This window comes from Gorilla gorilla, chromosome 3, assembly GCF_029281585.2.
Source record: "Gorilla gorilla gorilla isolate KB3781 chromosome 3, NHGRI_mGorGor1-v2.1_pri, whole genome shotgun sequence".
Lineage (NCBI taxonomy): Eukaryota > Metazoa > Chordata > Mammalia > Primates > Hominidae > Gorilla > Gorilla gorilla.
Window position 1 is genome coordinate 206941906 of NC_073227.2, and position 13004 is coordinate 206954909.

The 13004-nt window shown below is 38.3% G+C and overlaps 1 long non-coding RNA gene across 1 annotated transcript; it reads left to right on the top strand.

Annotated features, from left to right (window-relative positions):
• Window positions 1-8152: 8152 nt before the first annotated feature.
• Window positions 8153-12287, top strand: LOC134758279 (uncharacterized). Its single transcript, XR_010133283.1, has 3 exons — window positions 8153-8256; window positions 9979-10104; window positions 12228-12287. It is a non-coding gene; the product is annotated as an uncharacterized lncRNA (long non-coding RNA).
• The last annotated feature ends 717 nt before the right edge of the window (window positions 12288-13004 follow it).

Consider the following 13004-nt stretch of genomic DNA (forward strand, 5'->3'; position numbering starts at 1 on the left):
TTTTTTTCAAAATGAGAGGCATCAAATGGAAGATGGTGAATTGACCACATACATTTAACCCTTTCTCCCTCACAAAGTCCCACTAAAATGACAATAAAGCTTTTATTTTAAGAACCACAAACCCACAAGGACAAAGAAATAGGAGAAAACAGCAACCCAATTTAGAAAAAGAAATCAGATGGGTGAGTGGTAGCTGGACAGAGAGAGCTGGATCCCAAATAAGCAATGAGGAAAGTCAAGAAGCAGCAGCATTTCCAAGCCAGCAGCCCCAATATGCTCTGGAATTGGCAGAGATGAAATTGGGACTAAAAACAGCAGGTGGCCTGACTGCCCATCATTCACCCTGCAGAACACAGAAGGTTTATTCTCTGGAGAGACTAACAGAGGGCTTCTGGACTGGCATGGCTGGGAATAAAGGTACCAAACTAAAAATATTGCTGTTAATGAGAAACAGATATAACAACCCTGGGCCGCCTTTCCCCAATTCAACTTGCCAGGTAGCAAGGTGAATAGGCTCCAGAAAAAAAGATGTGAAGAGCGCTCTTCAGGGATCCCACCATCCCAAAATATAAGACGTAAAGGCATCACTACAGGGTACTCTCTAAGATATGGCTGGGCTAGATCTCCCAGAAGTTCAGGCCACATTAACAAGCTCTACACATGAATTTTGGTGCCCCTCTCTTACATGTAAGCAGATCAGACAAATCTCTAACATCGAAGCAGAGAACAAAACAAACAAAAAAGAAAGGCAAATAACAGACAGACAAGCAAACATGGAAAAAAGCAAACTGACGGAAACAATGGGTGTGCAGGGAGAAGAACAGTTTAAACACTATCATTAATGGCCTTGTCAAAATAAGAGATGTATGGCAGTTCTCACTCTGCATGGTTCCAGTATTCACAAATATCACCTACACAGTGTAGTTGATAGCACCAGTCTTCCAGCAATACAGTTCAAATGTCAGTTACCATGGGGTGTTAACCATGAGTGATTATGCAGTATGCAAACTCTTTTAGCTCTTCTACCCACAGTCACTAAGTAATAATAGATGCACATCATGATCAGTGGCCAATCACAGCACTTCTTCAAAACCTGTCAGTGATTGGTTGTGGTATGCCTGTTAGTCAGCTCACGTATATTGTTGTTGTTGAGTTGTTGCACCAAGTGTGTTATTGAGTTGCCTCCTTGTCTCCCAGTGGTACACCCATGCAACATTTCACAAGAATGGATAACAAAAAGAGGGAATTCGCCAACAAAGATGAAAGTGCCGCAAAGAAATAAGCAATTTCATGGGAAGTGAAATTGGATATGATTAGAAGATTTTAAAATGGGAATAGCAAAGTTTAAGATTTGAAGGGACCTAGCTTTGAATAAATCATACGGCAGGAGCCTAATCAATACTTTTTTAAAAGGTAAGTTTCTTCAACATCTTTTTAAATTGCACAAAGGAAAGAAAGCACTCTGGTTGGATTGAAGATTGTAATTTTTGAAAAGTTATTTAGCTAATATTCATGTCAAAGTGTTGATGTTCCTTCCCACCTGAAAAGAAAATGGTAATTACAAAAGAAAGGAAGAAGACACTTTTTACTGCCAGAAAAATCTGTTTTCAAAAGTTGGCAGAAACTGATTAATGTTAAGCCGTCTTGTGAAGCTGCCAGAGCAGAACGGTGTCCTGCTATGAAATGTGCACCTAGATCCCAAGGACTGGTTAAACAAGGGGACATGATCGTTGTCAAATATTCTATGCGAATAAAAGTGTTTGTGATGAAAAAGATGAAAATGTCCCAGAGGAAGTGATCCTGGCAAAATAATTTACACTAAAGAATTCTTGGGGCCAGGCACGGTGGCTCACACCTGGAATCCCATCACTTTGGGAGGCCAAGGCAGGTGGATTTCTTGAGGTCAGGAGTTTGAGACCAGCCTGGCCAACATAGTGAAACCCTGTCTCTACTAAAAATACAGAAAAGCTGGACATGGTGGCACACACCTGTAATCCCAGCTACTAGGGAGGCTGACACAGGAGAATCGCTTGAACCCAGGAGGTGGAGGTTGCAGTGAGCTGAGATGGCACCATTGCACTCCAGCCTGGGTGACAGAGTGAGACTGTATCTCAAAACAAAACAAAACAAAAAAAAAACAAACAAAAAAATCTCTTGGAGACATTTCATGACATTGAAAGCACAAAGGAGAAATGATGGTGGGAAGCTGCTCCAAACTTAGAAGGGAGGATGACAATTCCCCAAGACGTGGGAAAGGTGCTCCTTTAGTGTTTTAATTCACATCACAAGAAGGGGACAAGCTCCATTTCAAGAAAGAAATAACTACTTTTCCATGTTTTCAATGCTTTAAATTACAGCGTACTCAGTAAATATTAGTTTTGTTATTTTTATTTCCCTATGCATTTATAACCGATAGCAAGAGCATTTTTAAAGTCATAGGAAAATTATTAAAGCCCACAGAACAATTGTCATTTTCATCACTGATTATTAAGATTGCTTTTCATGGTTTCAGCTACAATCCTGTACTACCACACAAACTGAAGACTGACTATATTTTTCTATGAAATAAGCAAAAGCAACTGTATGAAAGAAAACTATGGAACACAAAAAGCTCTTGGAAAATTCAGAAGAAGAATTGGAAGATAAAGTTGAGGAAATATCCTTGAAAGTTGAGTAAAAGGGCAAAAAATGGAAAACTGTAAGAAAAACGATAAGAAAATTGGAGATATAGTCTAGGAATTCAACATCTGGATAACAGGAGTTCTAGCAAGAAACAGTTAAGAAAACAAAAGGAAGAAAACCATAAAAAATAATTTTTAAAAAGTTCTCATGAGTTTCCAGAATAGAAGTATGACGTTAAGACACACAATTGGCTCATGGTCGTGGAATTTCAGAAAATTAAAAATAAAGCACTTTCTTGGTTTGATGAGATAGCTCATTCTTATAATTTCAGCATTTTGGGAGGTCAAGGTGGGAGAATTACTTGAGGCCAGGAGTTTGAGACCAGCCTGGGCAGCATAGCAAGATCCTCATCACTACAAAAAAATTAAAAAATTAGCCAGGCATGATGGGGCATGCTTGTAGTCCCTGCTACTTGGGAGGCTGAGCCTAGACGTTTGAGGCTGCAGTCGGCCTTAAATGAATCAAGACCCTGCCTCTTGAAAAAAAAAAAGTTCTTTAAACTTTTAGAAAGAAAACTATGAATTTCATATAAAGGATCAAGAATTTGGATGGTTTGTTTCTCAGTAACAATACTAGAAGCTGGAAGATAGTGGAAAAATGTCTTTGAAGTTCTGAGAGAAAATGATTTCCAATTTGGAATTCCATACCTAGCCAAAATATCTCTAAGAGTTGAGATAGATAAGACATGTTTTTCTTGGATTTGAAAGGTTCTTAAAATTTCCATCTCAAGAACCTTTTCTCAGGAGTCTATTGCAAAATGTGTCCCACCAAAACAAGGGAATAAAACAAAAAACACAAGGCTTGGCATCCAGAAAACTGGGATCCTACAAAATGAAAAGTTCAAGGCTCTGCCACCCTGCAGAATGGTCTTGGAGACATTTCAGAATAAAGACAACGAGCAGATCTAGGGAGCTGTCAGTCCAGATTGCATCAGGTCAAAAGGAGGAACAATTTCAGGAAGACAAAATTGATAGCATATATAATATATTTGAGATTTTTGAGAAAAGGCTTATACAATTGGAAGAGGGCTCTAGGCTGTACTAATTGTAAGTATATAAACAACTGAGTAACAAAAAAGACAATTTTGTTGAATAGGAAAACAAAGTAATTGTAGTAAACGTGATTCAGGCTTGAGTAGTTTTTACTTAGCCACAGTTATAAAAGTACTGAGTATTGATACAAGCAAAAGTATAGTATTTCGAGGCTAGATGACTGCAAGTGTAGGTGCATGGTGGGTATAGGCCGTATGATTGAAAGAGAAATAAATCCTCACCTTCCAAAGGGAGAAGTCAATATTTACTGCCTAAAACTGAAATATCAAGAAGTGGAAATACGAACACTTAGAGGTGAGGAAGTAAATACTAGAAGAGCTAATTTTAATATGATTGCCTCCAGCAAACAGGAAATGGCAGAAATTCCTGTTTTTGTAATTGCTGAATACAACTTTACATGTACATCCGTTAACTGTAATGAGAATAAAAATTATAACAAAATATTAAAACTTGAGGTAGAGTTGTAAGTCTTTACACGCTAACGATTAAGTAGAGAAAATGCAAGATGTATAACAGTGTGAAAAAAGGGAGCCATTTATGTTAAAAAAAGAAATATTTATACCTTTTAGAAAGATGTACAAGAAAATAATCTACTGATGATGGTTGCCTCTGGGGAGCAAAATTGGAGGGTTTAAGATGTGGAGATGAAACTTATTTTTTCCTATATAATTTTCTATACTGTTAAAATCTTTACTTATAAACATTTTTCAATAAAATTAACAAATTTTAAATGATAAAATTTATAATCCAAGAGAAAAAAGCATACTTTTGTCATTTAAGTGGTTGTCTTCTACAGTAAGTAATCTTATGAATTTGGTCTTCATACTGAATTTGTTTTCTGGTTAAAAATATTAAGACTTTGGAAGCAATGAAAATTAGAGTAGTATGTCATTGTAAAGAAGCACATATAATGTTACATGTATAATGTCACAAACATAATGTATTTCAATAACATATTTAAATTGTCTATTAGAATTTCTTGCATGGTCATGGCTGAGAATTTCCTTTGTAAAACATTCCTTGAAAAGTCTCCTTAGCACTGAATATGGGAGGAACTTTTTGGGTAAGAGAGGTAATTTTGGGTCTGTGGAGGCAGAGGAAAAGATAAGGAATTCAGAGAAAGCTGGTAGTAAGATGGCAAAGGGCCTCTCACCAAATCATCAATAAAGACACAAAATTTATGGAATATTTGCTGGGAACACAATTTTTAGAGAGGGATGAAGAGGTTAGCCTTCTTGTCAATGTTATGGAAAGAATAGCATCAGATCATATTGGAATAGAATCTTGGAGGCAGAGAAAGGAAGCTCCAGGAACTTAGAAAAATTATGTGGAATGCTTTGGTTGGTCACAAATGGAACTATAGTTACAACCAAGGGCTGCCCAGGTTACTTCTAAATTGTACATAGAAACTATAGACATCCCGAAGCTTTAATTCTAATGCTTGTTCTACCATTTGCCAAATGAATAACCCTGGAGTAAGTAATATAAACATTTAGAATCTCAACCTTCTCAACTCAGCTACCACACTACCAACACTATTTTAATCAAACATTTGTAAACCTTTAACATTTTTAGTGTGAAGCAAATCTATGATACAGCAGTGCTCTTTACAAAATGCTTTATAGTTTTCTCATTTCTCAAACTGTAGTTCTTCCACTTATTTCTTTTTTATATCTTAGGTAAGTGTAATAGTTTATTCTGTGTTTGTGGTAGGATACTTTGCAAATTATAGAAGGCAATAAAAATTCTAGTGTCTGAGCATTTTATTATTTAGTTCCAGCTTAGTTTACAAGATCATCTCTGGCTTCAATGGTAAAAATTTGAATTTCCTCTGGAATCCTCTACTGAGTATACTTAAGTTCACTGGCATTCTCCTTCTGGCTCACCAATTTCAGTCACTTTCTTGTTAGAGGCACTTCAGAGAAAATAAAGGATCTTAAAATCAATACTAGAACATTCAAGAAGCACTATTTTAAATTCTGAAGTGATAAGAAAAAAATAAAATAAAATGACATTCAAGAGCAATATACAAATATGGTCAGCATATTTTTCTCCAAAATAATTATAATTATTTAAAAATAAATTTAAAACTCAATCATAAATATAAAAGAACCAGTAAAGTAAAACGTCCTTAACACTTTACAACCAAAATCATTTTATAAAATTTAAAAACAATGATAAATTTTATTTCTTAGTGACTTTTCAATAACCGAAGTCAAAGTTAATCAAAAATGTTCAAACACACATTTGGTGCCTGTTGAGGAATTTTTGAGAAAATAACAATAGTTGATTCAACTGTACAGATCCACAGGATTTGGCAGTCACAGAAAATACCTTGTAAATTGAACTTTTTGTTTAAGAAATAAAATAAGCATTCTTTAGCATGTAGAGTATCTTGAACTTCAGAACACAATCTACAAGGCTAACTTATTATAAAACAATCATTTTCACAGCTAATATTTGTATTTCTATTTGATCATTTAATGGTTCATTTGTTTATTCATCAAACATTGAATACTTCACATTGGTACCCAAATTTGTGGATTTTGAGGTATACAAAGGGAAATCAGAAGGAATAACTAGTAGGAAGAAGACACTGACCCATCCTGTGATCCTGTAGTACCATCCATTCTGTCCCTCCCAGATGCTCCACTCTCTAGAACACACCCATATTGGAGGGCTGTCTCTTTAAAGTTACCTCTTCTTATGCCTATGTGATACATATGAGCAGATACTTCTTATAAATCTAATCCGCTTTAATTGGGTTTGCCAGGAGTGGTTATAGACTTTTTCTTACATCTTTGCTTTCAGAAAGTAATTGGATAACTTCTTATGCTATGTGGAAATGCAGTAGCTAACAAAATGGCAGACTTCCTATTTAATTAAATCCGTACATCTCCAACACAAACTTGACATACAGATTTACAGTAATGAAATCTCTAAAGTTTTTAAATATAAGCTTTAACTGCCAATTCCAATTCCAAAAACAGGGATATAAAAGACAGTTTTGAGAATTAACCAATGCGATAAAAAGGGAGCCCCTTTCCTTAGCACAATTTCTCACTGTCTACTGTAGTTTCATTCTTTTGAGTCTGTCATTGCCTTTGTCTTTTCACTTCAAAGCCATATTCAGCTTCAGATGTCAAACACAATGCAGTGGGCTGGTGTCTGCTTACTAGAGCTGAAATGCCTTGTTTTGGAAGTGCCTTAACAGCCAACCTTATTGGTCTAGATTTACCACCTTGACCTACTTCATTCATTTATTTTCATGAAAATGGAGACTTCTGATGCTTATTCACATGAAAGCATCCACTAGACCAGAGTTCAGATAAAAATAAGGACGTTTCTGATAAATTGCTTCATTCACATTAGCTTTTCTGGGCAATAGGTAGGAGGAAATAAAACACTTATATCTCTACAAGTAATTCATGGGGAGCACAGATGTTTTTACAGTAAACCATGTTATAAAATGTGATAAAAGTCTCTGATAAAAATAAATTATCCTCAACCCAACTTCTGGAGGGGCCACAGGACAAAAAGAAGATTAGGCCGGACGCAGTGGCTCACCTCTGTAATCCCAGCACTTTGGGAGGCTGAGGCGGGTGGATCACCTGAGATCAAGAGTTCAAGACCAGCCTGGACAACATGGTGAAACCCCATCTCTACTAAAAATATAAAAATTAGCTGGGCATGGTGGCACACGCCTGTAATCCCAGCTACTCAGGAGGCTGAGGCAGGACAATCGCTTGAACCTGGGAGGCTGAGGTTTCAGTGAGCCGAGATTGTGCCATTGCACTCCAGCCTGGGCGACAGAGCAAGACTCAGTCTCAAAAAAAAAAATAAAAGGCAAATTAATAGGAGAAAAGGCACACACACATTTCTATTTTAACTTGTATAGCACTGGGGAATTGCAGAATGATTACCCAGTGGGGTACAGACGCTTAGACACCCCTCTTCATACAATAAATGTGGCGATTTGAGGAACAGTGAATGATTTTTAGGGGAAAATGAATGGACTTGCAGAACATACGATGGCCTGGGACAAAACGTGTTGTGACTGGAGATCAGGCAATTGTTTGTGACAAAAGTGTACCCAGGGGTGTTGATGGACTTCGGTCTTTCTTCCTGTGATATGAGTGCAGTTAATGAAACTCAGGGAAGGCAGTTGTGTTCTTTTGGCCGGTCTGGTTTCTAGGAAGATAAAGGATCCTCAGAGAACAACTTCATTCTGTTCCTTGGGAGAGACAAAACATTAAGAAATGGGGGTGAGGGGTAGGTCAGAGAGACCTTGGGATCGCTTCTTCAATCCGGCATGTCAAAGGGCCATATGTTGGAGTTCAAGTTTCTGAGACACAACACTTTCTGTTGTAGCAGCAGAAAAGGAGTGATCCCTTTCCTCCCTGTCATAGGGGTCACAACGGACACCTCTGAAACAAAGACAGATTAACAAGAGAAAAGCCCAGCAAATATATTCGACCACAGCTTCACAGTACACAGGAGCCTTCGGAATGAAGACCCAAAGGTACCGGGGAAACTCTGATTGTGTGCCCAGGTTTCAGGGAGCAGGGACAGTCATGCAGAAATGTGACCGGACAGAAGGAAATGATGTAATGGTAACAGGCTAACTAGGGACACTCGGTGAGGCCTGTCTGTTCAGATCTTTCTCAGCCTCTCTGTGCAGCTTTCCTTCCTCCCAGGTATCCGGCAGGACCCTTTCTGTAATGGGGGGCCTATTACCTACAATTAAATAAGATAGGTCAGAAAATTTTTTCTGGCCAATTCTTACACAGAAAAACAGCCAAAAGTGAAAGTGCCTTTAGGCTACACGTTGGCTTTGGGGAAAAGGAACTCTGGTTTCTGTGACACTCGTTGGGGCAGAGAGATTCTAGTTCCTGCGACTGGCCTCAGGGGAGAATGGGGCTGAGACAGGAGGGTGAGAGAAGGTCACAGGGAAACTTCGCTTCTGAGGCTGCTTCTGCTGTCTTCACTTTGAAGCATCATTTTTCTGAGCCTCAACATTCTTCAGTCTGAAACTTCCCCCCAGTAGTTTTTTTGTTTGTTTGTTCGTTCGTTTTGAGATGGAGTCTCACTCTGTCGCCAGGCTGGAGTGCAGTGGTGCGATCTCGGCTCACTGCAACTTCCGCCTCCCTGGTTCAAGCGATTCTCCTGCCTCAGCCTCCCGAGTAGCTGGGATGACAGGCACCCGCCACCACGCCGGGCTTATTTTTGTATTTTTAGTAGAGACGGGGTTTCACCATGTTGGCCAGGCTGGTCTCGAACTCCTAACCTCAGGTGATCCACCCACCTCGGCCTTCCAAAGTGCTGGGATTACAGGTTTGAGCCACCACGCCCGGCCCCCATAGGTAGTTTGACAGTCCACGGATCGGGTTGGTGGATTGTCTCCCAGGCTGTTCCCAGGCTCTCAGTCCTGAGAAGAGGCCTTTCAGCTATCAGTTGACAGTTGTGTCTCATTTCAGCAGCAGTGTTGCAGACCGGCTTCCACCGAAGTCAGGCCCCAAATAGTGTGAACAGTCATATACGTAGCAAAGGGCATTTCTAGGGAAAGAAAAGAAAACAAACCTTTGGGTCTAGAGGGCAGCCAGTCAAGATTTTCAGATGTTAGACTTGAAGCATCTTCATATGGAGCGAGAGCAGACAGTGGCAATCTGGGATTTTTCCGGTTCACAGTTTGCATCCGGTGAGCTTTCTAAGTGGCCCATATAGTAATAGGCACAAAGTTTATTTCTACATAAACTGCTGTGGTGATTTCTCCAAAGGCTATATCAGACCATCCAGTTTTAGTCTGCAGGGTTTCAGGAAAGTGCAGTTTTCATTTCAGTGATTCCAAGCTGGAAGGGTGGAGAAAAATTACAAATACTACTTTGGAGAGTCGTAGTCAAATATTGCAGGAAACTCAAATAATTCAAGATCTGGTTCAGATTGTAGGTAGATAGTAAACCCTCAAAAACAATGAGGTAGAGTCTAATAACAGGTGCACTAGAGTTTTCTTCTGAAATATAATTTTTATTTCTCTAGTCCACCAATCAAAAAACATAAAAAATATGTTTCAAACAAAAAGTCATTAAAACAAGACTAATTTGTTCATAAGAAAAGTTTAGTCTTTAGGCTTTATGATTTTTTACGTAAGTATAGCAAGAATAGTGATCAACCATATAGGCACTTTTTTAATTGGCTTTGTTGGGGAACTTTTTCATAAGGAACCTCAGACTGGACTTTCTAAAAGCCTCTCAGGTCTCAGGAGCCAAGCCAAGGACTCACCTCAGGACTGTACTTACACAAACAACTGTTTTGCCTTCAAACTAGAACACTCGCAGTTGCCAAATTTTGGAGGGATCAGGTAGGGACAAAGGTAAATGTTTCAATTTTGCTCATAAAAATATATGTTAGCAAATTGCTGCAAGCTATAGATAGCATAAAAGAGTTTCCTTAACAATGCAGATAAAAACATAAAAAATATGTTTCAAACAGAAAGTCACTAAAAAGTCATAATCCTTTGTGAGTTCAGTCCCATGTAATTAATTCTTGTTCTGCCAATGTAAGTTAGGATTTTCTTGAGTCCAGTTTTTCCATTCGAGTTATGGAAACTCAGTCCAATGGTATGAACTCAGAATTAGAATTATTTTCGTTCTTTCCATATATTTCCTTGAAGACACAACATTTTAGGACTCTAATCACTTGCAAAGAGCTTTCAGAAAAAAACATCAAAATAAAGCAATTAACTGTGGACAGTATGATGTAAAATGGCTATGGTTAAAGATATGATAGGAATTCACAATAATAATGATGCAACTGTCAAGAAAATTTGGTCCTCTCTGTGGCACACAACATTTTAACATTAGCTTTATGACTGGCAACATATACTAAAACATAATTTCTAGGATTTCTAGGAATCTCTTACAATTTTGGAACACATATGTCAATAACATATTCACACAAATATAACCTCAAAGAAGGTTAAACATCATTTCTTATTTGACAATGTTTGTCATATAATTTAACATATCAAGTAAGTCTAATTTAATGTCTTTCTTGGATTTCCAGGGGCCCTCCTATAATGTCTAAAAGTTACTTTGAGGTCAAAAAGACTAAATTTGATTTGGGGAAAGTTGCCAAAATAAAGGTTGCCATCACAGATCATTATGAGAAAAATAACCACTTATTTAAACAAAAGATCTAATAAACACAGTGTGATGCACATGGAATATTTTTTCTTTCTCTTCTTTTTTCTTTTGTAGTTTATTCAAAAGGGAAACAAAAATCCTTTATTATCTCTTCTCTTATAATACATTTATTTATTCTTAGTTTAACCACATAAGCTCCTCTGTTATATTTTCAACTATTTTATCTATTTAATATAATATATAACATTAAAAAACTATTTATTCTGAAATGATCTTTAAATGTACTCTAAACTAGATAAAATTACTTTTCTAAACAAAACACATATTTTTCATTTTTTGTAACTTTTTTCATCAGAAATACCTCTTGTTTTGCTTGTATATTTTGCGTATAGAATTGGTCCTCTTATTTTTGGTAGTTTTCATTAAATGTATTAATTGTAATTTTAACTCTTAGTAGCCTTAATTTTTACTGAAAACCTAGAAGTAAGCAATTTTGACTGTTTGCACTAGTAATTTATAAATACACATTTTAAAATTATTAGAAACATTAGTTTTTTAGAATCTTTGTATGTTTATTAACAAATCCAAATAAATTTTGCTTTTTAAAATAACCTATAAAAACAAAATGCCAAAGTATATAAACTGGAACTTATGCTTATTAATTAATCTTTCAGTACCTTAACTTATTTAGAAATGACTCAGACGTTTCATGATGATCTATTCTTTAACTTAATATAACACAACTTTCAGATTTTAAATTATTTTTAAAAATCTTTGAACCTAGGACAAGTTTATTTAGAAATGTTTATTCCATTTACCTAATTTACTCATTCTTAACAATTATATTTGAATTGCTCATGGAAAACAAAGCTAACCATAGAAGTTATTTTTGAAAAAGCAAGACCAAGCTAGCCCTGTAACAGCCAGCTTTGTTTCCATCGAGGCCTCTGTGACACTGGCCACAGGATGGGCCTATACTTGGCTAGACCCTGCCCTGCAGCTGCCAGCCCAGGTGCTGGGATACACATGAACGCTCAGGCTTTACCATGGCCACCAGTCCAGATCCCAGAATTCAGAAGCTCAAAACTGAAGACATAAGCTTGCAGCAGCATGTGTATAAGGTTTCAGGCGAGCCAGCACCCAGCCCACACAGTTCAGTCCACAGACAAACCAAGCAAATATCAAAAATAGTATGGAAGCAGAGAATAAAAGTTAAAAGTTAAACATGGTTCCCCCCACCATCCTTTAAATATCTAGGTGATAACAGTCTTGTTTGACTAGTAGCTGTAGGTATTAAAAATATATATATATGTTTGTACTGAAGCAGGATATTTCCCTGACCCCTTCACAGGCCCCACAAAGGGGGTGCCCTGTTTACTCAGCCCACAGCTCTCAGCTGCTCACAGGAGGGATTGCACAAGTGAATGTGGTGGGAACTGGAGTACAGAAGCGCTGGAGTCACCCGGCTGCTCCAGCTCCTGCAGGAGTGAACTCCACTCACTTGGACCCACTGCATTTCCACCCTTGCAGGAGAGGGTGCACAGGTGAATGGGTGCAGGAGCTGGGGTGAGTGCTTTTGGGTGCCAGCAGGAGCCAACTCTGTGCTGGCCCCACGGCAGTGTCTAGGGAGGTGCCCACAACCCCTGAAGCCCCAGAGGGAGTGTTACAGCGCTCTTTTAGTTCTGCTGTCCGTGGATGGCTTAAGTGTCAACAGCTCAGTGGACCCCCTGCCTTTTCGCATGAGGTGGCTGCCTTCCACCAGTGAGGGTGAAGGGCCAGTGTGACAGACTTTTGCATCTGCACTCGTGGTTCCCGAGTTCTTGTCTGGTGTCCAGGACATGAGGTTGCAGGAACAAATTGAAGGATGGTAAATGTGGGGGATTTTACTGCTGATAGAGGTGGCTGTCAGCAGGAAGGGGAGCTGAAAAGGGGACGGGGTGGGAAGGTAACCTTCCCTCAAAGTTCAACTGTCTCTGGCCAGATTCTTCTCTGAACTTACACCATCAAGCTGTTCCTCTGAAGTCAAGCCACTTCTCTCCAATGTCCAACTGTAGTCTCCAACGTCTAGCTGCTTCTTCTCTCTGCTGGCTGAGTTCTGGGGTTTTTATGGGCACATGACATGGGGTGG